Raw genomic sequence first — 25,621 nt, 5'->3', positions numbered from 1 at the left:
ATAGCGCCGGAAGCCAAAATCGTCTAGTCAAAACACATTGGGTTCAATGGTGGGTGGGATTGCCAAAGTCGTCCCCCCCCCCCCCAGTTGCCCGCCTGCTTTCCACACCCTTTTCAATTAAAAAAATTGTCAAGCGCTTAAAGCTGAATGTGCACAAGTTGTGAGTTACCTGTACTGAATAAAAAAAATGTACCATACAGTTACAAAATTATCTTTGGCTTTTGTGTGGCTTAGTGCTCTGAGATACTTTATTAGACGCTGGAACGTACTGTAGCTCCTTGTGGAGAAATGTATCCCACCATGCCTCTAAGTTAGTAGCTGTTTAGCCCATATTGTGTTAATATATTTCCAGCTGCAGACATGAAAAAGATTAGTTGGTCCTTAAGCAGTAAATTATTATGGTCATATAAAAAACAGATTTAATAAAGCCTACCTTGGGTCAGGCTGTATCAGGTTGCAGTAGCTGTTTTCCTTGTAAGCAAGCACAGTATTGACGAAGGATTTCATTGCACAAAGGTAGCACTAGGCATTGGTTCATCAAAAGTTCTTTGCATAAGAGGCAACAAGGGATAATTAATGCTATAAAGCATGGGTAGGTAAACTAAGGCCCGGGGGCCGGTTCCGGCCCAGTTGCCTTCTAAATCCGGTCCGCGGACTCTCTGGGAATCAGCGTGTTTTTACATTAGTAGAATGTGTGCTTTTATTTAAAATGCATCTCTGGGTTATTTGTGGGGCATAGGAATTTGTTCATCCCCCCCCCCAATAGTCCAGCCCCCCACAAGGTCTGAGGGACAGTGGACCTGGCCCCCTGCTGAAAAAGTTTGCCGACCCCTGCTATAAAGCAACAGCAGACTTGCTTGTGGCTGAGTGTAGTAGAATTAGTGGAGGAGAGGGAAGAGGCTGAAGTGAGGCCCACATGAAAAAAATATATATTTCTAAAGGAATATAATAGAAACGTGAATCTAAAATAGGAAGCCCTAGTGAAAGCGCAGTTGCCCCCCAAAGAACTGAGCTGTGTTTCAAACAAATGAACCTTATTTAGATGTACAGCTGTATCGTGAGAACGAGCTGCAGTGAGCCTCAGACTTTTATCCAACCCCCACTCCCCCTTCTTGCTGCCACGAGGAGGAATTTTGAAATTTCCCCCTCTTTTGGATTAACCAGTTTAGAGCATAGTAAAGGTAAAGGTAACCCTGCCCGTATGGGCCAGTCTTGCCAGACTCTAGGGTTGTGCGCTCATCTCACTCTAAAGGCCGGGAGCCAGCGCTGTCCGCAGACACTTCCGGGTCACGTGGCCAGCGTGACAAGCTGCATCTGGCGAGCCAGCGCAGCACACGGAACGCCCTTTACCTTCCCGCTGGTAAGCGGTCCCTATTTATCTACTTGCACCCAGGGGTGCTTTCGAACTGCTAGGTTGGCAGGCGCTGGGACTGAACGACGGGAGCGCACCCCGCTGCGGGGATTCGAACCGCCGACCATGCGATCGGCAAGTCCTAGGCGCTGAGGTTTTACCCACAGCGCCACCCGCGTCCCTGTTTAGAGCATACTAATCTTAACTGGAGTTTGTTGGAACGAACGCGCTTCAAACCATGGTTTACGAAGCTGATTCGTTACAACACACCATGGTTCAGAATAGCCACGGTATGGTTCAGATGACTCCCTAAACCAAGGTTAATCTGAAACAGAACTGGAAGCTATAATTCTCAGTTCCTTCTCACAGCCTCACCAGGGAAGGGGAGAGTAGAATGTGTGAACCTGGGAATCTTACATGTCCGAACGCAGCCACCTAGGATTCCAAAGCAGGACCAAGAGATCAGACTTGGTCTTACGAAATCTGTTTGGCATCCATCCCAAGCAGATGTTTGCAAATCTTCTCCAATCCCGGAGCCACTGTTGTTATTCTCTAATGTCTTTTGGTCCGAAGTTGAGTATCAGCCCTCAGTATCGTTTGATGTGCCATTAATCCTAACCAGATTTGTTGTTTTGCAAGGAAATACAAAGGCAAGTGACTCAGCACTGAAAAATACACTTTGTAGCATGTCCCGGAAGGAAGATTAATATGAAGAAAGTAAACAGTGTACAAATGACCCAGCAGATACGATTTGTGAAGGGCAGTGAAGCTAGCAAATCTAATGGGAGTCCCTGCAGCTCTAAAGTAGTAATGCACAGCTAAGAAAGAGGGAGCGTTCTGTGCAAGGTTTCTGCCTGCATTCTGCAGGAATACACAGGGCCGGATTTAGACCTGATGAAGCCCTAAGCTACTGAAGGTATTGGGGCCCTTTATATGCCCAGCTGTCCTTTGTCAACAACAAATTGCCACTGTTTTTTGGGTTAAATATATGCTATATGGTAATTTATGGACCTAAGAGGTATCTAAGAAGGGACGCGGGTGGCGCTGTGGGTAAAACCTCAGCGCCTAGGACTTGCCGATCGCACGGTTGGCGGTTCGAATCCCCGCGGCGGGGTGCGCTCCCGTTGCTTGGTCCCAGCGCCTGCCAACCTAGCAGATTGAAAGCACCCCCGGGTGCAAGTAGATAAATAGGGACCGCTTACTAGCGGGAAGGTAAACGGCGTTTCCGTGTGCTGCTCTGGTGCCGGTTCGCCGGAGCAGCTTCGTCACGCTGGCCACGTGACCCGGAAGTGTCTGTGGACAGCGCTGGCTCCCGGCCTCTAGAGTGAGATGAGCGCACAACCCTAGAGTCTGTCAAGACTGGCCCGTACGGGCAGGGGTACCTTTACCTTTAAGAGGTATCTAAAGCCAACATGTTGCCATGCCACCAGTCCATGCAGAATGTATGGGTACCACTGTATAGGGTACCTCGGGTTACATACGCTTCAGGTTACATACGCTTCAGGATACAGACTCCGCTAACCCATAAATAGTACCTCGGGTTAAGAACTTTGCTTCAGGATGAGAACAGAAATCGTGCTCCAGCGGTTCGGCGGCAGCAGGAGGCCCCATTAACTAAAGTGGTGCTTTAGGTTAAGAACAGTTTCAGGTTACGAACGGACCTCCAGAACGAATTAAGTACTTAACCTGAGGTATCACTGTATATAGAAATGAGCAAACCAGTGATGTTTTAGGGAGCAGACTAGCAGGTAGGTCCCATTACTTACATCATAGGAGCCTACACAACACAAAACACTGTTGCTGTATGAAGGTTTTAATTTATTTGTTTTTTATCTTCTATTTTGGAAATGTACATCCAGTTTTTTCCCCATTCAATTTTTTGGGGGGCCTCCCAAGAGAGTGGGGCCCTTAGCTATAGCTTGTTTAGCTTATACATAAATCCGGCACTGGGAATACATATGCACAAGCTGAATATACTGTCATAGGTATCTTAGTTTAACTGCAGCGGAACAAGATATGAGAAGGGTGAAAATACAAACTAGCAGAAATGAGGATCATGCAGTAGTTCCAGCATCCCTTGTTGAATTATTGCACCTCCACTCTGTACACGTAACAAAATACATCATGTCCTGATGTTCTCGCACGGACTGTTTATTCCATGCACACCTCTCATATCATTGACTTTTGCTGACAGAGCGCAACAGGGGGACATAGGGTAAGGTTTCGTCTCATTACAACCAGGTGTGCAGTATGTTGTTTTCACATAGGGCGTCCTAATCACTTAAATGTTCCCAGTATTGTGTGGTACGTTCTTTAGAGATGACTGCGCCCATGCTGATATTCTAAAAATGGAAAACAAACAGAAAAGCACAAACTGTGTGCACCTTACTGTAAGAAATGGCAGTATTAATGCCTTCCATGCAAATTCCTTCCATTCAGTTACTGTGGATTAGTCAAATAGGCAAAGTTTCCATACAAAAGCTAAGGGTGGATGGGGCGCCTATGGGGCGCACCTAGTTTTTTTTGGGGGGGGGATTATTTCTCCCCCAGGCGTGGGGCTGGGACGGGGGAAGCCGGAGCTTCCCCCGACCCCAGCCCCCAGAACAGGCTGCTATCCGCAAGCCTAGTGAGCCCGGCAGGAGTTCCCACCGGGCTCCCCAGGCTTGCGGATATCTGCCCGAAGCCTGGGGCACGCTCCGCTGCGCGCCCCAGGCTTCGGGATGCAGGCTGCTGTCTGCAAGCCTTGGGAGCCCAGCAGGAAGTCGCGCCAGGCTCCCAAGGCTTGCGGGATAGCTTCCTGAAGCCTGCACTTGCCCCATAGGACGCACACACATTTCCCCTTCATTCTTGGAGGGAAAAGTGCATCCTATAGGGCGAATATGGTAGTTTTCAAGGTTTCTCAACTAATCCTAAATGCTAGGGAAACTGGGTTATAGGTATACCAGAGCGACTCAGAGGTTCATTTTGTGCGATGAACTGCCCCCTAACCTTGTAGTGTTGGGAAAATCATGTGCTCTGTACAAAACTCATGGCACTTGCGAAACTATGGACTGGGAAAATTGGCTTTTAAAATATGGGTTGAAAATAATGGATTTTCAGGGTGTGCCTGGTATGTTATCTGTCTGTCCATATCTTCTGACAGGATTGATTTATTTTAAGTGAGGAATAATGAGCTATGTCAGCTATAATGCAGGGAATTCATCCTGTATTGCCTTTGTCGACAGCCTTCCTGGACCTGTATGCCAGAGGTCAAGGTTGGTGGAGGAATGCATACGACTTGTACCTTTGTACGGTAGTCTACATTCCACCTGGAGTGAATGGAGCAGGTCCAGCGATGGGTGTGGCTTGGGGAGAGTTCAGAGGGCCGGAAACAGAGGACTGGGGGCCATATTTTGCCCTTCCCATTTGGAAGTTCCCCATTCCTAGGGTTTATTCGTTGTTGCTTTCAATCAAGCTTATAAATGGCCACCTATGGTGAGCTGGCAAGGACATCTTCCTAAATCAAGAAAACAGCTACTTCTCTCCCTCTTCCAGGCCTTCTGTATGAATTTATTAATGCAAATGAGCTAGTAAAAAAATATAAAATCAATTATAAAACACAGCGATTGTTCACTCGAGTTACCAGTACAATTTTGCTCTACCAAGCCTCTCAATGCGTTTTAGATGCATTAATTTATGACTATATACAGTGGTACCTCTGGTTATGTACTTAATTTGTTCTGGAGGTCCGTTCTTAACCTGAAACTGTTCTTAACCTGAAGCACCACTTTAGCTAATGGGGCCTCCTGCTGCTGCCGCACCGCCACTGCGCGATTTCTGTTCTCATCCTGAAGCAAAGTTCTTAACCCGAGGTACTATTTCTGGGTTAGCGGAGATTGTAACCTGAAGCGTATGCAACCCGAGGTACCACTGTACAGGGTTGTCGTAAGCATATGCAGCGCTGGGGTGCAACGATCCTCCCCGACACACACACACCCCGGTCGCCCAATCTCAGGAGGGCGGGGCCGGCTGCCTGCTTCAGCGTCTTGCTGGCTCGGTCACCCCCAAACTCACGGCTCAGAGCCGCTCGGACTCTTGGCCTGGTGCCCCTGAGAGCCTGGCTCCCGGGTGCCCCACACCCCTAGCGCCTATGGGTAAAATGGCCCTGGCTATATAGTTGTCATTCTAATACACTGAAGTTACTATGGGTAGGGAGAAACTATCACAGGGCTTAAGAATTTCAACATAGCAAATTATCAAAATACATCATCTTCATTCTTCCCCCCCATTTTTTTCTCCACCCCCAAGAAAAACTCTCCCTCCCCCCCCAAGACTTCCTTCAGCTCCTCTCTCAGATTTTTCAACACCTGTTATTCTCTGCATATTGTAGAATTGTAAAGATCCTTAAATTATCTGTCTGTTATGTTAACAATAAAAAACTTTGTGTATGTTTATTCAAAACCTGCCAAGGAGTCCAATTCATTTTGTTTTTCCTTTAAGTAATTTGTAAAAAGTTTCCATTCTTCTTTAAAGTCTTTTTTTTAGAAAATGTAGATCTTCTATCTGTCTGTACTTGAGATATTGGTTGTTTTCATGAACATCTCATTGATGCTTTGCTGTCAACAGTTTGAACCGCTAACCTTTTCGCCAATACAACTGCTTTACTGAACAAGCAAAGCTCTTTTGTAACTCTCACAAGTAAAAACAAACAAACCTCTCAGCAAGTCATGCTGCGTGCCACATACGCGATAGCTTTGGGGTTTGGTTTAAACACCTATCCCACCACCCCCGGTGTTACTGCTTTCCCACCCTTTGACGTCAAATGCCTTGGAATAAAATTAAACATGCCTGCCGCAACCCTAAAGTTACATTTCTGCAAAACCACTTCCTTTCTTCCCCAGGAGTTTGTTGTATTTTGCTTGGCTGGCTCCTTCGCTGAGGGATTCTATAGGAGAGAGGTCACTTGGGTTTCTGCTGTACTATTGATCACAACAGCTATCCTCTCAAGAAAGCTTGTCTTCGGTGACCTAAGAAATAGGTTTTTGTTATGTGGAAGATGATGAACCAAGTCAACCACATAAGGCTTTCTTGTTGAATATTAAATATGTCTGCAATCCAGAGAGGGACACTACGAGAAGGGAACATGAAACCCCAGTGACTGGTTCCACTGTTCTCAGATGTCTAGTAGAGTTATATCCATTGCCATATTGGCAGGGTTCGAAATTAGCAGGGGGCCAGGCGCATTGTGCACCTCAAGTTTTTCCATTTGCGAGCATCTCCAAAAGTCTGAGTGCCTTTTTTTTTTTTGCGCTTGGCTGACACTCAAATGTATGTGCTTTGAAGCCTTGAAATATACGTTAAGGAGTTTAACAATAAAGAGTAGAGTGTTTTGAAAACATGTTTTAACAATTTCTGCTAAAAGTGTGATATTAACAACGTGTCACTTACGCGAATTGCGTATTAATTCATGCTTATCAAAATACAGCGGTACCTCGGGTTACATATGCTTCAGGTTACAGACTCCACTAACCCAGAAATATTACCTCAGGTTAAGAACTTTGCTTCAGGATGAGAACAGAAATTGTGCTCCAACGGCGCAGCAGCAGCGGGAGGCCCCGTTAGCTAAAGTGGTGCTTCAGGTTAAGAACAGTTTCCGGAACGAATTAAGTATTTAACCCGAGGTACCAGTGTAATAAATTAAAAGTCTTACCTATCTCCGCTCCCGGTGGCAACTAGACATTCTGTTTTGGTGCCCACAACCCAAGTCCAAGAAGCCATTAGGTTCCTACCCCCGTTTCTAACACTGCATATTGGTCCCAGAGAGTAAGCCTATGTCTACTGTGGCATTTTGCACTCTGGTGCTGATAAAAGGTAAAGGTAAAGGGACCCCTGACCATTAGGTCCAGTCGCGGACGACTCTGGGGTTGCGGTGCGCATCTCACTTTGTTGGCCGAGGGAGCTGGCGTACAGCTTCTGGGTCATGTGGCCAGCATGACTAAGCCGCTTCTGGCGAACCAGAGCAGCACACAGAAACACTGTTTACCTTCCCGCCAGAGCGGTACCTATTGATCTACTTGCACTTTGACGTGCTTTCGAACTACTAGGTTGGCAGGAGCAGGGACCGAGCGACAGGAGCTCACCCCATTGCGGGGATTCGAACTGCCGAGCTTCTGATTGGCAAGTCCTAGGCTCTGTGGTTTAACCCACAGCGCCACCCGCGTCCCTCTTGTTGAATGAGTTAAATACCCACACATTCTTGAAACATCTTTACAGCCCTACTACTGATCTTTATTCAGAATGAAGAACTGGAAACCAATTAACAACATTGTGCTTACTGGCTCTCAAGATGAGCCATTACTGTGTATTTTCCATATCTTGAGAATAAATAACACCTGTCAAATTTTGGAATGAATTTACAGATAAGGCGATTTGACCAAATGGTTACATCATTCTTCCGAATGCTTCTTCCACATACCTTTTAGTCGATCTATTGTTTATGAAGAATAGAAAAAGACGTGCAGAATATTTTTCTCTGCCTTTACTAATTTTAAATGCAGATTATTGGCAACCATGCCATCTTGCAGTCACAGGATACGTTGTTTTTTGTTTTGCTACCCGACCGTCGTTACTCATCATCTGTGCTTCACCATATGGCTCATTTTTCTCTGCGTGGAAAGTGATGCATTTCAAGGGATGACATTGGATAAGATAGTTACCATGAAATATTTTGTTCATTGGTTTAGACAAATGATGTCAGTTTCTCTGTTTCAGGAGGAATAATATTATTCCCCCACACCATAAATAAACCATTTCGACCTGATAAGTTGATTTAAATTAAGTACAGTGGTGCCCCGCAAGACGAATGCCTCGCAAGACGGAAAACCCGCTAGACGAAAGGGTTTTCCCTTTTTCGATGCGCTTCGCAGGACGAATTTCCCTATGGGCTTGCTTTGCAAGACGAAAATGTCTTGCGAGTCTTGAGATTTTTTTCCGCTCCCCACCCCCTTTTTCTAAGCCGCTAAACCGCTAATAGCCTTTTAGCAGCTAATCCGCTAAGCCTTTAATAGCCGCTAAACCGCTAATAGCGCTAATCCGCTAATAGGGTTGCTTCGCAAGACGAAAAAACCGCTAGACGAAGAGACTCGCGGAACGAATTAATTTCGTCTTGCGAGGCACCACTGTACAGGTATGATTTTAGCGAAACTATTGCTCAGCACTTGGGGTGGGGTGGGGGGCTGTTCAGTTGCACCCAGCAGAGTATCTTGTCCCCCATGCTTTTTAACATTTATCTGAAAGCACCCAGCTCCAGCTCTCTGTTTCACCTAGATTAGGCAAGGTAGACCAGGAATTAAATGCTGTTTAGAAGCAGTGATGGGCTGGATGGGGGCAAGCATATGTTAAAAGCTGCGCCTTCCACTTACATTATGCATTTATTTGTTTGTTTATAAAAGTACCGGTATATCAAAGAAGTTGACAGCAACCATTCCTTTGTACAATAAGACCACGTGTAAAATAAAACCTGAGATTGATGACTGAATTGCCCACAAAACTTGGCGGCATATAAGAGATTCCAGGAGACAGTTGAAGGTTAAAACAGAATGCATCTCCTGAATTTCTGTTGGAAGAGCCTTCCATAGAATCATACAGTTGGAAGGGATACCAGGGGTCATCTAGTCCAACCCCCTGCAATGCAGGAATCCCAATTAAAGCATCCATGACAGATGACCACCCAGCCTCTGTCCAGAGTGTGTGGGAACCATGATCCTTTGCAATTCTCCAGTGCCTGTCCAGAGAGTGTCGCCAAGTATTTGGTGATGCAAGTCTCCTTGCAGAGTTTATGAGCACAACCAATGCCTGGTCTAGTTGCAGCAAAAATAATTGTTGCGGGAGATATGTTCTCTATGAAACTTCTATGGATGTCAGTTTTGATCAATTTCCCTTCACATATTGGGGCAATTAAATTAACGTCCACTTCTCTGTACATTGGTAGATAGGAACATGCATGAATGCAGTTTTTATCCAATTATGCCATATCTTTACCAAAGACATACCGTAAATTTCCGTGTATCAGACAAGCTTTTTTGCCAGCTAAAATCATCTCAAAAATTGTGGGTCGTCTTATACACGGATAGCATATAGTGGTGACGGGGGATTGGTTCCTGCTGCGAGCAGCAGCTTGCCAGTGGTGATTGCGCTGTTGATTGGTGTCTGCGACAAGTGCTGCTTTCAATTGGCTGTTGCTGTGGCCAATGGGTGGGTGTTTGGCCGCTTCTGTGGGCAGGGAACTTATGGCTTCCGTGATGCGTCCATTGATCAGGCTGGTGAGCAACATTGTTCGCCACTCAAAAAAGCTCAACAACTCTGAGAGCAACCCCACCCAAACGTTCAACAACTCTGGGCAATCCCCCCCCCTCTTTCTGAATTTTGAGTTCCCCAAAATAGAGGGCGTGCTATACATGGGGGTGTGCTATACGTGGAAAAATATGGTGCTTCAGTTCAGCCTTATCCAGTCCAGCGTTTTCTATTGAAAAGGAGCCAAACAAGAATGGGATACACAAGAGGAACAGGAAGTTAATAGCCTTCACTTCTTTCTTCTCATCATCTTGTATTCGGATGCCTCTGAACATGGACGTCGTATTTAGATAATTGTTGTTGATAGGCATCCATTAATGTGTCTGATCTTTTTCTAGTCCTGTCGTGTGGCAGCAAATTCCATTACAGTGGTGCCTCGCAAGACGAAAAGAATCCGTTCCGCGAGTCTCTTCGTCTTGCGGTTTTTTTCGTCTTGTGAAGCAAGCCCATTAGCGCTATTAGCGGTTTAGCGGCTATTAGCGGCTATTAAAGGCTTAAGGGATTAGCGGATTAGCTGCTAAAAGGCTATTAGCGGCTTAGATCAGCTGATAAGCGGCTTAGATCAGCTGTTAAGCAGCTTAGCGAACAGCTGTTAAGCGGCTTAGGGGCTTGGGAAAAAGGGGGGGGAGGGGAAAAAACCCCAGGAATCGCAAGACATTTTTGTCTTGCGAAGCAAGCCCATAGCAAATTTGTTTTGCGAAGCACCTCCAAAACGGAAAACCCTTTCGTCTAGCGGGTTTTCCGTCTTGTGAGGCATTCGTCTTGCGGGGCACCACTGTAGTGAATTATGTGGTATGCAAAGGCTTCTTATTGTATCTTACATTTCATTTCCATAGAGTCCTTTAGAGAGGAAAGAAACCCCATGCCTTTTTTTAGTCAACAGACAGATGTGACTGCTAGTGTCCACCTGTGCCTTTTAAAAACACATTTTTTTTATCCTACATATCCTCAAAGTGGCCTTTGTAGCCCACTCTCCCTTTTATCTTCACAACCACTCTGCGAGGTAGGTTTTGTTGCGACAGGTACTCCTACTTGAAGTAGACTCATTGAAATGAGTGGACATGAGTCATGACTAACTTAGGTTCATTTATTTCAGTGGGTCTACGGTGCTGTTTTCCTAGAAAAAGAGGGGCTGGAACTCGCTATAAACACCTCCCTTGTTCTCTTACAAGAACAATGGCGCCCACCTGAGAGGTGCCGGAACTGAGTTCCAGCAAGTTCCGACTGGAAACCCCCCCCCCCTGATCTACTCTTGAGTAGAACTTGGCTGAAAACAAACCAGTGATTTACCTGAGGGTCTCCAAAGTCAATCTCTCAGGGTGCCGAGCTACAACTCCCAGTAGCCTTTGGTCATGATCGCTGAGGTTGATGGGAGAGATATTTCAGCCACCCCTGATCTAACTGCTGCACCACACTGCCTATTATTACTTTGCTTTCCAGTAACATCTGACACCTTGGCCAGCAACACGGAGATCCGCAGCGTCAGTTCCCATTAGTGTTAGCTCTGTCGCTCGCAGAAAATGCTTAATCCGTTGCGCTGTTGTTAAGTTAATTTAATTTTGCCACCTGACGTAATGTTGTTAAGTGTAGAAGTAGTTCCCAGGATGTCTATTAACAGTGTTTGAGAAGGGCACCAGCTGCTTTGAGCGGGAGAGGACAACGAAAGGGGCATTACAGGAATATCCTGGGATCAAAACGTCAGTTTTAAAGCTGGTGCAATAACTTCTACCTTCTGATTGCTTTCCTTGGCTTGGTTGCTGGTGGACTTTGCTGCATTCCATAGCCTCCCGTAAGAATTCTTGCAATCCTGCCTGTCATTCACGTGGGCGCCACATACCCGTGAGATGACCACCCTCATAATTGCTCAGCACCAACATGCTCCTTATGGAAAATCGCCAGGTGGAGTCCTTCTTTGATATTGTACCACTTCAGATGTGCATCTGTTCTTACCACTGACCTGTCCTGTGGATTGCATTGTCAAGCAGTTGTGCATCACAAGCCATGAGATCTATTTATTTTTCCACCATGATGGCAAATATTAAAATAACTATATTGCACAGAGGGACGCGGGTGGGGTGGCGCTGTGAGTTAAACCACAGAGCTTAGGACTTGCCGATCAGAAGGTGGGAAGATAAACAGCGTTTCTGTGCGCTGCTCTGGTTTGCCAGAAGCGGCTTAGTCATGCTGGCCACATGACCCGGAAGCTGTACACCTATAGAGCGAGATGAGCGCTGCAACCCCAGAGTCAGTCACGACTGGACCTAATGGTCAGGGGTTCCTTTACCTTTATATTGCACAGAAACACACAACAAATGAATAGCTGGAATGAATTGGGATAAAGTGTGTAAGGGGCAGTGAATTAATGCGAAATTAGAGAGGATGGGTACTGCAAAGATCTGGACTCTAGCTTTCCCCAGAATAAAAGCCCTTTCCAATTTCCTATTTTTGGACGGGCTTCATTTATATGTCTCTGACACTTAGCAGACCAAGTGTGAATTGCTTTATTCCTCCCTTCCTGCTCTGACAACTGATCAGCTGATGCTCAGCTGTTATTGACCCTTTACTTTCTTCAGCCATGAGTGATTTTCAGCTCCCACACATAATTCATGGTTCAATGGGTCAGCCTATATTAACCTCTGCACTGATACCAGCATCTACCTTGCCTCTTTTCAGGGTAGAGTTCAGCAGCAACACAGCTGTGCATATAGACCGATCGTTAATTCATAAATTAATTCTGTAATTGGCTCATTTACAGTCGATACATCTTTGGTGTAGATTGTGGGTTTGTTATGGGGGAATCAGCATGATAATTCTGGGCAGGAGTTGGACGTTGGATGTGCACTAAATGATCAAATTTCATACCATCAATAAATGTGCTCTGAGGCAGCCCAAATTCAGTGCTCATCATTTAAATTGCCCATTCTCAGAGCTGCTATTTTCTGCGCGAAAGTGCCATATAGATAGCTACCTGCAAATTTTCTTCCCAGGGATAAGTTCAATGGGGGGGGGGGATGCTCAGGGAGAAAAAGTTAACCTCCTACTTTTCCAGTGCAGTGGTTGTGCTATGATTTTGGTCTTCCTTCTCCCCATAGCTGCTTTCAACTTACTCCTTTTTAAGTAAAGCTCTGGGAGATTTTCATCCTCACATCTCATTTAGTTGTGCCCTGGCTGGGGTTGTCAGCCCATGTGTCTAGGCCTGTGCCATTTCATCCTGCATGTGGGGGTTCTCATGAAAAAGGAATTTTCACACAGAGAAAATTAGTGTGTCAGGGAGAAGAAGGAAGCTCATCTTCTTGATATCTAGCAGGGTGGAATTTTCAGACACAGAGTTGCCAGTACAAAATGTTACAGCTCAAATATAGGTTTACCACTTCAACAGCTAACTACAATCGTACCTTAGTTCTCAAACGCCTTGGCACTTGTACGTTTTTGCTCCCAAATGCCGAAAATTCAGAAGTAAGTATTCCGGTTTTTGAATGTTTTACGGAAGCCGAATGTCCGACGCTGCTTCTGCTTGAGTGCAGGAAGCTCCGGCAGCCAATCAGAAGCTGCACCTTGGTTTTCGAACGTTTTGGAAGTCAAATGGACTTCTGGAACGGATTACGTTCGAGAACCAAGGTACAACTGTACTAGGTCAGAGTCGCAGCATGGTTGCTGCTCTTTCACATGAGCACAGGAACAGAGCAGCAAGAATGCACCGCTGCATCACTCCCAACCTGGAAAACGATAGTGAAGGAAAATAAATTCAGATGTACCCAATTTCTCTGAAGGAGATGACCCTGATTTAATCTTCTGACTGAATAGTCCTTCTTTGTTCCGCAGAATTGTGAGGGGTATGCCAGCTATTAGGACAAGACCAGGAGACACCGTGAATACATTAAAAGAACCATATCTATATCTATATCTATATCATCTATGGAAGATTATTCCCTAGAACAGTAAAGGTGCAAACAGTTAGCAGACATACTCAATAGACCATCGGGTATGTTTTCTTGATCAATGGGACCTCACTTCTGACAAAGAATGGAGACCCCCTTCCTATATGAGCCACCTTTTCTTATACCCTAAATTTTGTCAGCACCAGCTTCTTGGGGGCTACATAAGTCATGATGCTACCCTTCATCATTTGATTGGCTACAGACCCCAAATCATCTCATTTTTGCAGAGACCCTTGAAACTGGTTGTTCCTCATTTTCTGTCCGCCTGAAAGGTTGACTCATCTTCTGTCTTCTTCCGTCCTCTACTTTGCCCAAGAAAACCAGCGACCTACTCTGAGTAATGCCCCCACGTGTTCACTTTGCCCCATAACCTTGCAGTTTCAGTTCCTCATTCTTGCGTGAATGTCCACGTTCTCATCACATGTACCCGAACGTGCAAGAATATTCTTGCAATCTCCGTTAGTAATGTTTTTCCAGTCTTGCCCTCTCCCCACCCACCTCCAATCTCAAGCATAAGCAGTTTTCAAAAAAACCAGATCAGCATATCAATACAGTTTAATACAGGGGTCATTGAGGCCTTCCCCCTAAAAGCTTGAGCTGCTGGGAAGGCTTCAAAATACCCACACCTACAAAACCATTCTTGACCCCACACCCCACCCCAAGATGCCATAACTGTTTCTCAGCCTTTGTGCTTTCTCAGCGAGCAGCTTGTGTGGGAGAGGTGATTATTTTCTGTGATATAAAAAGTTATTTCCGTCACTGTGTAGGCTTGGCTCCATCCATCATGCCTCGTTTTTTGTTTTGCTTTGCTGCGTCACTCTGTTCCCCGGCCCTGACTTAACAGTTGCATGAAGTGGGCACTATGCCCTTAGAATAACGCATTAACCTTGGCCTGCAGCAACATTGTCGGGACGTGAGTGGAGAAAACTGTCATAGGTTACTGTGTGCTTGAAGCTTCGTGGTAGTAGAAAATACTGTTTCTGAATGCCTCCTCTTCACAACCACCTCGCCTTAAAATAGATTACCTAGGAAAAGAAAATGCATCCAGAATGTGTAATTGCTTACACATAAGAGATTTGAAGAAAGGGGCAAACAGCAGCCTCTAATGGGGTGGGCGATGGATGGACAGCTTTTGCTGGGGAGAAATGGTGCAATGGTTCAGATCTGAAATTGTGCTAATCGGGTTTGTTGTTTTTTTTAATGCATGAGAATCCTATTCACGTAGCTCTCAAGTCATGCCCTATTGGGGCAGAGGCAATCGTGCTGTTTAGCCCATATACAGAGCTGCCTTCAGAAGTCTTCTAAAAGTCAGGTAGTTGTTTATTTCCTTGACATCGGATGGGAGGTTGTTCCACACATCGTTCGAAACTCCCATTGTTGTAGGCGCATTTGCGACAGGGAATCTCATTAGCACGAGCAGTTTCTGAGCTCTGGGCGCAGTACTCCACCTAAGATTTCAGATTAAAACTGCAGAGTGGAAGGAAAGGAGGTCCTTTTTCTGCCTCCCCACTTCTAGCTGCTCTCTGAAGACTGGAGAAGAGACCCTCTTAAGAATATTAGGGGGTTGGGCAGGGAAAGGACTGGACCATGTGAAAAATGAACACAATATTTTACCTGAAGTTCGTTCATTTTCAGCTTTGTATTCTTGTTATATAAAAAAGCGTGCCTTGACATTCCATTGTTGAGCCCATAACCTCGGCTTAAGGTGCCATCAAGCTCTCAGCCTTCAGATCTCAGTTTCTAACACTTGGTTCCACAGGGCGGGTGCCACTGCCAAGAAGGCCCTCTGCCTGGTTCCCTGTAACCTCACTTCTCGCAGTGAGGGAACCACCGGAAGGCCCTCGGAGCTGGATCTCATTTCTCCATTCTGCCACAATTCTACAATTTAGGTTATCCCCACACACCCAAATGAAATGTGATTGTCTTGTTTTCCTTCTTGCATTGGCTAAGCTGTTTATTGACCTTGCTTAGTGTGGTGTTGGGGCATATGAAGGCATCGTTTATAAGAAGTTAAATTTTCCTAAATTAAAAATCTAGACTTGGCTGTCTCTTCAGTTTGTCTGTGGATGCTTTCTTGACCCTCAGGGCAGTTGCTGCCAAAAATATGTTTCCTAGATGAAGAGCAACATGTTTGGGGGATCAAAAATATCTTAAGTGCTCTGAAAAGGAACAGGAGTATGTCATGTTTCAGATTTGCCATATCAGCCTGATAGGTCTTGTGCAGTTCTTCCTGAGCAAATTTCTTTGGAAGAGAGAGAGAAAAAAAGGAGTAGATAACCTACACAACAGCAACATATTCCCGTTTTTCTCCTCCAGACTTCCTGTTGCTATAGAGACACAAAGAAGGGAGAAGCGGCAGAGGGCAAATTAAGGCTGTGGTTTAATGCAGCAGTACTTCAGACATGAAGCACAAGGCAGATTATATACTGAAAGCTTCAGGCGAAAAATATTCATTTCCTGACCTGCTAGGGCATTTGTGATAATTTAAAAACGTCTTCGAACACTTAAAACTATCAAGATTGTAATGGAGAGTCTGTAAAAGTGGTTCATGGGTTACCTCTTGACTGTGGGTTTTATTTACTGTGTTGGTTGTCAGAAAATTGATGTAGGATGGCTTTGTCTCTTTACATCTATGGAGAATGTGGCATGACAGAACAGTTTGCTCCAGAAGCTTAATAAGTCCTAAGGCAGGGTACAAAAGTTTTTTCTTTTCTTTTAAAAAGTGGATTCAGACAGCCCAGGCCTTAAGCAAGGAGCAGTACCACTCTGCATCCCTCCACATACCTGAGATTCTTCCCTCACCCCAGTGTCTGTTTCAGCTTCTATGGGCATGCTGTTGAAATGTCTATATTTCAGAATTCATCCATATTGCAAATGAAAAGTTTTATTTAGGAAAAATAAGTTGTTTCGAAAGACTCCCATATTTTTTGCCGCGTATTGTATGCATGATTGTCTCATTGCTTGATGCCCGCTTCATAAACTACCATCAGTGATGATCTAGTTCTTATGATGGGGTAGGAAGCAAGGAACATTCCTTGCTTCTCCCCTGGGTGCAATAGGCATTCCACTGTACTCTGCTGTAGCCACTAACTGCCACATAGCAAATACTGAGCCAATAGCTCACTCTCTCTCTGAGTCGTCAGGTGGTGCAGAAAGAAAGGGCCTGGGTTGCCTTCAGACTTCACTGTTTTGCACGTGGGATCAACACCCATATCAGTAAATGTGCGTAGGCTCAACAAACCCACTTTAAAAAAAAGCAAAACAGACTTTTGCAGTAAGGAAAGTGATGGGGAGAAGTGCCAGAAAGTGTGAGATGCTGGAAGAGTGACGGGAAATTGTACAACCTCAATGCAAACAAATTAGGGTGAATACTCAGTTCAGGAGTGGATGCCGTAAACCTCTGCACAAGCTTTGTGAAAACAAATTGGGTTGAATGCTCATTCAGCAGGGCACATCTGGAAGCAAGCTCCCGGCACCCACATGTAGGAGCTGAACAGTTTCAAAATCCCATCCTTGGCAGCAGAATTAAAAGCAAAGAAATTAGACAGTGTCCAAGCTATGATAAAAGATGACTCTCTCCATCTTACCCCTGCTTAACAAATCAGGCAGCAACTAAAGGGACCCCTGACCATTAGGTCCAGTCGTGGCTGACTCTGGGGTTGCGGCACTCATCTCGCTTCCGCGTACAGCTTCCGGGTCATGTGGCCAGCATGACTAAGCTGCTTCTGACGAACCAGAGCAGCGCACGGAAACGCCGTTTACCTTTCTGCCAGAGCGGTACTTATTTATCTACTTGCACTTTGACGTGCTTTCAAACTGCTAGGTTGGCAGGAGCAGGGACCGAGCAATGGGAGCTCACCCTGTTGTGGGGATTCGAACTGCCGACCTTCTGATCAGCAAGTCCTAGGCTCTGTGGTTTAACCCACAGCGCCACCCGCATCCCCATAGTTAAGATAACCTATGGTTTAATGTGCATACTGTTGAAATTGTGATGCTTTGTTCCTCCCCCAGTCCTGATGCTGCCATGCCAGAGAGAAACATAGTCTGTTGTAACTTTTGGGTTCTTTCTCTCCAAACAAACTGCAGCCAGTGGTTTGGGGGAAGCAAACCATGAGCCTGGGTTCAGAAGCAATTTCAAGCCCAAACTATGGCTTGCTTTTACCCAGCGTGGCAGGAGCAAAGCACATGCAATTTCAACAACAGGGGAAAGTACTTCTCATTCACATTAAGTCATAGTTTATGCAATCTTTTCAAAGGGGGAGATTTAAGTATGTACTTACTGAAATCCGTAGGACTTAAAAGGCACCTAACTTGGGCAGGTTATAATAATATAATAATAATAATTTATAATTTATACCCCGCCCATATGGCTGGGCTTCCCCAGCCACTCTGGGCAGCTTCCAACAAAGTATTAAAATACAGTAATGCATCAAACATTAAACACTTCTCTAAACAGGGCTGCCTTCAGATGTCTTCCAAAAGTCTGGTAGTAGTTGTTCTCTTTGACATCTGGTGAGAGGGCATTCCACAGGGCGGGTGCCACTACCGAGCAGGCCCTCTGCCTGGTTCCCTGTAACTTGGCTTCTCGCAGTGAGGGAACCGCCTGAAGGCCCTCAGTGCCCGGGCTGAACGATGGGGGTGGAGGCCTCCTTCAGTTTGGATTGGGTCCCACATGTTGAAAGTTCCAGGCTTGAATTTGCCTTTGCTAGGACTCACCAAAAAAGAGCACATTTCTGCAAAGTTGTGCTCCGTTTAACTTTTCGTTAAAAATGAAGTATTTAAATCAAGGCCCTATCCGATCCCACAGATAAAGCCAGAAACATTTTCACTGTAGCTTTAGTAGTCCAGTAGTCTTCATAATATGTACATATAGAAGCATCTGGAAGGAGCAAAGCCAGAATTGCTTTGATTCACAACTTCCTCCAAGTTTAAGGCCAATGAGAGACTCTTATAAGAAGGCATCCTTTTTGTCTGGGTTGAGTTGGCATAAACAACAGAAAAGTACAACTGCCTCCGTCTAGAGGAACTGAAGCATTTTGCCCAGCAAAAAAAAAAAAAAGGTTTAAAATTAGAAAACACATTAATGTACCACAAAAGCCTCAGAACAAATTCTTATTTAACTCCACCTTCGTGTCGGTGGCAAAACATCCTGGCCACACAAACCAAGAGAGCATCCTTTGTGGAAAAGCTGGCTTCAGTGGCGATTACTCACAAGTCCAAACAAAATGATTGATTTTGTTTTTCAGTTTTGATCCTCCACTCCTTCAGTCTTCAAAAGAGAGTGGCTTATTCAACTCCCATTGCTTCTTAAGTATATAGGATGACTGGGGTTGCTATCTTGCCAATTTATAACTGTTTAGACCATTTTTAAAAAAAGTTTATTTTAAATACACCCCCCCCCCCCGCCTCAAAAAACACCACCACCACCACTCACTTCTATTTTAATGTTTGGTAATGTGGATTTTGAAGACTGCATATATAGAACTGTGAAAGCAACCAGTGGTTGCCATATGCTGTGTGCGCTTAAAACCTATCCAAAATAATGGGACCATTTGCACATAACAACTAATCAAGATTTTAGCTGGTGGAATTGGCAAGGGTATCTGAAAAACACTCTTCAATGTGCTGCTTTGAACAGATATTTCAGTATGATGTGACTTTTATGTAAGGAACAGGACACCGAAAACTTAAAGGAATATGCAGTTTCTGAGTCGTTTATTTAAAGGCATTCGTGTTTACGGGAAGATCTCGGGAGCAACAGACTGCAAGTTTGACAAATTCTTAACTAACTACCCTGATTTAATTGCTCCAACCCTAGGCTCATCAGACAATGCAGTAAGCCAAAAGCAAAGAACCCGCAGATAATTGGGAGCTGTTGCGCTTATCTTTTCCATTTTCAAATAAGTGACCTTGGATGGAAATTGGATGAAGTTTGCAGAGGGAGATGGAGTCTCAGATTTACTGCAAAGGCTCCTCGTATTAAGATGATCATTTTCAAAAAGTGTGCACCACCCTATGCCAGTCTGATTTCATTGCAGCTTGCAATCTCATAAAATAAATGTGTCTCGCTGAAACTAGAGTAAAGCAGCAGAATGCAGAAAGAAAACCAGCTGAGATATCTAAAAACTCTGAGTAATAGCCTTAACCAACTGCCTAATAAAAAGCAAGGAAGTTGCCAGTTAGGTCTCCTTTAGCAGGTATCAAGAGCCAAAAATGCCATATGTTTGCCACGACCCACCTGATTGCTTCCACCCATTGTTATGGAAGATCATGTAGCTGAATCACCCAGAGATTCTTGCATGGGGAAGACCTGATCTTTTGAGAAAGCAATCGCGAACAGGCCTTTGAACTGCGCAAACAACAATGACAACAGAAAGTGCAGTACTAGACAGCAACTGTGGCTCTGTGGTCAATATCCTGTTGACGGTGAGATGTATTATAGCTCTTATCCTTGCTGGCTTTGTTGCCATGGATACAAGAGTCTTAAAAAAGGGGTGATAACTGGGGGGACAAGATGTTCTAGGAAACACAGATGGATTTAATTGAGTTAGTGTCTCGGCATCCAAAAGTAACCCAGGCTGATTTCTCAAACAAGTTTGCACCTGTTCTCTGGCTACATTTGATGACAAATAGCAGTCAGGACATCTCCCCACACCCATATTCCCAGGAATATATCTTAACTTTGGCTGCAGGATCAGCCACCACAGAAGGGCAGAAGCTGCAGCAAGCTATTTTCAGCACAGCAAATTTAAGTCGGTTGTGGAAAACAACACACCTGCATGAAGACTTCAGTATCAATAAGCTATTATTATTTATCAAGTTGTATACCACCCTTCATCCGGGGACCTTAGGGCAGTTCACAGCATGAAAATACAAGATAAAAATGTAAAATACATAATGAAAATCAAAAACAAAGCAAACCAATAAACCACCTGCCCCAGTGCTTTGAAAAGGATATAGGACAGGCTTCCTCAGCCATGGCCCTCTAGATGTTTTTGGCCTACAACTCCCATGATCCTTAGCTAGCAGGACCAGTGGTCATGGGTGATGGGAACTGTAGTCTTTAGACATCTAGAGGGCCGAAGTTGAGGAAGCCTGATAGAGGATGATCATCAACCAGAGGTCTGGTTTAAGAGGAATGTTTTCGTCTGGTACCTAAAGGTATATAATGAAGGTACCAGATGAACTTTCCTGGGAGAGCATTCCACAAACAGGGAACCACTTCAGAAAAGGCCTGTTCTTGTGTTGCTATCCTCTTGGTGTCTCATGGAGGGGTCACACGAAGGAGGGCCAGAGATGATGATTGTAGAGTCTGGGTCTGTTCATATGCGGAAGGACAATCTTTGAGGTATTGCGGTCCCAAACAGATCACCTTCCTTGTTCTCTTAGAATGGCAATGACACCCACCCGAAAGGTGCTGGAATTGAGTTCCGGCTGGAAAAAAAATGCCCTGTAACTATATGGTTAGAGCATGGGTAGGCAAACTAAGGCCCGGGGGCTGGATCCGGCCCAGTCACCTTCTAAATCCGGCCCACGGACAGTCCAGGAATCAGCGTGTTTTTACATGAGTAGAATGTGTGCTTCTATTTAAAATGCATCTCTGGGTTATTTGTGGGGCATAGGAATTTGGTCATTTCCTCCCCCAAAATATAGTCCGGCCCCCCACATGGTCTGAGGGACAGTGGACTGGCCCCCTGCTGAAAATTTTGAAGACCCCTGGGTTAGAGTGCTGGACTAGGACCTGGGACAGCAGGGTTCGAATCTCCATTCAGTCATGAAGCTGACTGGGTGACCTTCTCTAAGCCCAACCCAACTCAGAGGGTTCTTCTGAGGGTGACATGGGGAGGAGAACGATACATACCACCTTGAGACCCTTGGAAGATAAAGGTGGTATATAAATGTAATCAATTGTGATATATAAAAATAGCTATACGGTGGTACCTCGGGTTAAGAACTTAATTCGTTCCGGAGGTCCGTTCTTAACCTGAAACTGTTCTTAACCTGAAGCACCACTTTAGCTAATGGGGCCTCCCGCTGCTGCCATGCCACCGCTGAACGATTTCTGTTCTCATCCTGAAGCAAAGTTCTTAACCTGAGGTAATATTTCTGGGTTAGTGGAGTCTGTAACCTGAAGCGTATGTAACCCGAGGTACCACTGTATATATTAAATAGCATGACCCTTGCCACATTGCCACATTACCTCGTGAGGCAACAGAGCCTGCAGTGGTGGTGTTGGTGAGATGAGAGCCAGTTTAGTATTGTGGCCAGAAGACCGAACTCTGAACTGGGAAGGCCCTGGAACAAAAAAACCCCTCACTTGTTCCACAAACTTCCTAACTAGCCTTAAGTTAGCCTTCGTGTTCAGTCTCACATTTGCAGTATGGAGATAATAACATTCTCCTGCCTCACAGGGTGGCCGTGAGACCTCCGACAAGATAACGGTTGCGAAGTGTTTCAAACAGTCAGGAAAGAATGCCATATAAACACTTCAGTATTATTATTCTGCAGCGACACCCAGGATTTATTCTGTTCCAGCTGTAATTTCCAAACAAGTGCTAGGTGATCTTTAAGCAACTCAGGAAAACGTTCCTTCTTCATTGGCAGAACATTGCATTTGTCTAGTTGATCCCAGATAAGGAGGTTTTGCAAACAGACTGTCTGGCAGTGCTTCGCAGTCAGAATTTAATTTCCTCCAAAGATATTGCCTGAAATCCCCTTTGAGAGTACTTCAGAGACCCGAGGTTGTTTTCCTGATAGGTATATTGGGGTATTGTTCAGTAATTTCATATAGCCTCATACCTTGACAGCCAACTCTACTAGCGATTTCTTCCATATGTGCCTTCAGTTACATTTAAAGTAGCTGTAAATAAACGCTGAGGAGTAATTGCTCTTATTATTTAGACGCTTCAGGAGATCTCTGAGTGTATCCCTTTGTCCTGAAACCTTAGGAGTCAGTGCTATAATTGTAACAGGTGACTAGCCAGATGAGTCGTGGCACATGATGGAAAAGAGTCGTCATGCGCACTGCAGAGGTATGATTCCTCGCTGTCTTGTTCCCTTCACCCCTGGTGTTCACTATATTTAACCCTGTCCTACTTCTTATCAAGGCAGAAGGTGTCTAATGCCAAAGGAATATGAATGGTACATATTTTTCTTTTTTCTTCTTTTAAAAAACCTCTTTTAAAGAAGTAATTTGAAGAGAAAAGATAACTTTGTAGCTACACTCAAAGAGCAGCCAGTGTGACAGTTCTGATACCGTATTTTTCGCTCTATAAACGCACCAGACCACAAGACGCACCTAGTTTTTGGAGGAGGAAAACAAGAAAGAAATAATCTGTATCTCAGAAGCCAGAACAGCAAGAGGGATCGCTGCGCAGGGAAAGCAGCAATCCCTCTTGCTGTTCTGGCTTCTGGGATAGCTGCGCAGCCTGCATTTGCTCCATAAGACGCACACACATTTCCCCTTACTTTTTAGGAGGGAAAAAGTGAGTCTTATTGAGCAAAAAATACGGTATGTTGTAGGACTCTGCAACTCCTGTCATTCCTGATCACAGGCCACACTGGCTGCACTGACAAGAGCTGTGAGTCCCAACAGCATCTGTCTATTACCCCTACTTTGCACCAGCCTTCCCTGACCTGTTTAAAATCTTTATGTGGGAAATAGAACTATGTGTGAGTTCTAGTTAGTGCACAAAGGGGTTAAGAACACAGAGTTAGATTCCTAGACTCATCTAGGTCACTCCCACTACTTCTCTGATGAGGGAGGTAACCCACCAGGGAGAATGTGTCTTAAGCAAGCTCAAAGCTCAGGGCGTGCGTTTGAAGCTATCTTTCTGTAGTTTCTCCCCAAGAGTATTCTGCCTATGTCCTCCTTGCTGCTTGAATAAATGCATGAATCTGCCTTTGAATCTGTAAGTAAAGCATTTTTAACTTACCTATCAGTATGTGGTCTGTTCATTGCAAGATGGGTAGAAGGAGGCAAGACCTGTACAGGATTAAAAACAACAACAACAACAACAACAACAACAACATAATATACAGCTGCTAAACTTTGATGAGCTTACACTCTGCTACTGGGGGCTCTTTCCTGCTGGAGAGTAAGTTCAGCACTGTGTTTTGAATCTATACACCCAGCCAATTCTTTTATTATTCTCCCTACATACACTTTCAAGTATATTGCCCATGTTGTTGCTACTCCCTACTCCAAGGAGCTTATTTGTAATCATTTATTAAGAACTTTTTGACAGTGCAGCAAACTCCCTCGAAAGGTAGTGGACTTTCCTTCCTTGGAGGTTTCCAAGCAGCGGTTGGATGGTCACCTGTCTACGTATGATCTAGTTGAGATTCCTTCATTGCTGTGGGTTGGACTAGATAACCCTTGCGAATCCCTTCCAGCTCTACAATTCTATGATTCTGTGTTTGTTTCCCAGAAGAAGAAAGATCTCAACACGCATCTTTTGTAACACAGCCATGGACAGGTGGTATAATTGTGGCACTTTACAGTAAACAGATTGGGATGCAGTATCTTCTTCATAAGGATAAACGTGTCGTTAGGGTAAGCAATGATTACTTGACGTTAAAGTAATAGCATTATTCATACACAGGTTATTGGCACGATAAAGCAGAAAGAACTTCAATTATGCAGTAGAACGAGTTGTAAACAGCCATAGTTAGCATGCATAACAGAAGGGAACGAGAGAGTGAGAGCACATGAGAGTAGCTGGATGGTAGACACATGTCTCCTGTTCTGTCGGTAAGGAAGCCATGTAATTAAGACCTTCCCTGTTCCTAATGGGCTTCATCCAAAAGCCTGCCACGATGCCAGCCAGTGTGTAGGCGGTAAGGCCTTGCAAAACCAAAAAAGGAAAGGAGGAAGGCCTGACCATAAAGACAGACAGATAAACATCTATAAAAAGAGAATTTGAAAACCATGACTTTCAGGGAGACGGGGACCCATGGAGCATGTTGTACTCCTTGACCCTGCTGATTTATAGGAATAGATTAGTTCCCGAAAGAGAGGAACAGTGGGTTTACAGGGCAGTCGGTGGTTACCAAGATGGTGCAGGGTGAAAAATCCCTCTGACTGGAATCTTGTACCTAAGAGGGGGCGGTGTGGGGGGGCGGGCAGGCCAAAAAGGCAGGCATTGGAACAGTCTTCATTCTCTGTGAAAATTGTGCTTAGGAGAAACAATATGAATAAAATAAAGGAGTAGCTAAGCTGTCTTCCTTCCTGTGGATAAATAAGCCTGTTTGCTTTTCTGTGATTCTGAAGTAAGAACATTTCCCAGTACAGGCACCTTTGTTGTTGTTGTGCCTTATTCCTCAGTTGCTCAAGTTTAATGGCTTGCTCCTTATGTGGGTAAAGTATGTAATGTATCAGAATGCAGTTTTAGTATTAATTCCAGGAACCCACCCACATGGTGTGGTTCAAAAAGATCCACAGAATACTGGGACTCCTGTTAGCTGAAAGCAGCAGTCTTGCATCCCACTGACTTGGTGGAGTTCCATGATGCTTGGTAAGATTGACTTCCTTGCCTTCCTTGTTTTCTAGGCAAACAGAATAGAAGACTTGTGATACACTGCTTAACAGTGATATGCTGTTTAACAGGAGCCAGTGTGGTGTAGTGGTTAAGAGCGGTGGACTCGTAATCTGGTGAACCGGGTTCGCTTCCCCGCTCCTCCACATGCAGCTGCTGGGTGACCTTGGGCCAGTCACACTTCTCTGAAGTCGCCCACTCACCCCACAGAGTGTTTGTTGTGGGGGAGGAAGGGAAAGGAGAATGTTAGCCGCTTTGAGACTCCTTCGGGTAGTGATAAAGCGGGATATCAAATCCAATCTACAGGCTATAGAATCATAGAGTTGGAAGGGTCCAACCTCCTCCACATGCAGGAAACTCAGCTAAAGCATCCACCACAGATGGCCACACAACCTCTGCTTAAAAACCTCCAAGGAAGGAGAGTCCAAAACCCCACAAGGGAGACTGTTCCAGTGTCAAACAGC

At 44.9% G+C, this 25,621-nt stretch overlaps 1 protein-coding gene and 1 long non-coding RNA gene across 4 annotated transcripts in view; one reads left to right on the top strand and one right to left on the bottom strand.

The window, feature by feature from the left end:
• Window positions 1–25,621, top strand: part of ANKH (ANKH inorganic pyrophosphate transport regulator) — a 128,762-nt gene that overhangs the window by 35,046 nt on the left and 68,095 nt on the right. The window lies entirely within an intron of this gene.
• Window positions 3,487–8,934, bottom strand: LOC310681812. Of its 2 annotated transcripts, XR_014513642.1 has the most exons (3): window positions 8,850–8,934; window positions 7,806–7,995; window positions 3,487–3,693 (listed from the first exon to the last, which is right to left on the bottom strand). It is a non-coding gene; the product is annotated as an uncharacterized lncRNA (long non-coding RNA). The 2 variants fall into 2 exon arrangements; XR_014513643.1 differs by lacking the exon at window positions 8,850–8,934 and having other exon boundaries at window positions 7,806–8,114.

Source organism: Podarcis tiliguerta, assembly GCF_965153285.1.
Source record: "Podarcis tiliguerta genome assembly, chromosome: 7".
Taxonomy (NCBI): domain Eukaryota; kingdom Metazoa; phylum Chordata; class Lepidosauria; order Squamata; family Lacertidae; genus Podarcis; species Podarcis tiliguerta.
The sequence above is the reverse complement of the archived record's forward strand: the minus strand, read 5'-3'. Positions and strand labels throughout refer to the sequence as shown.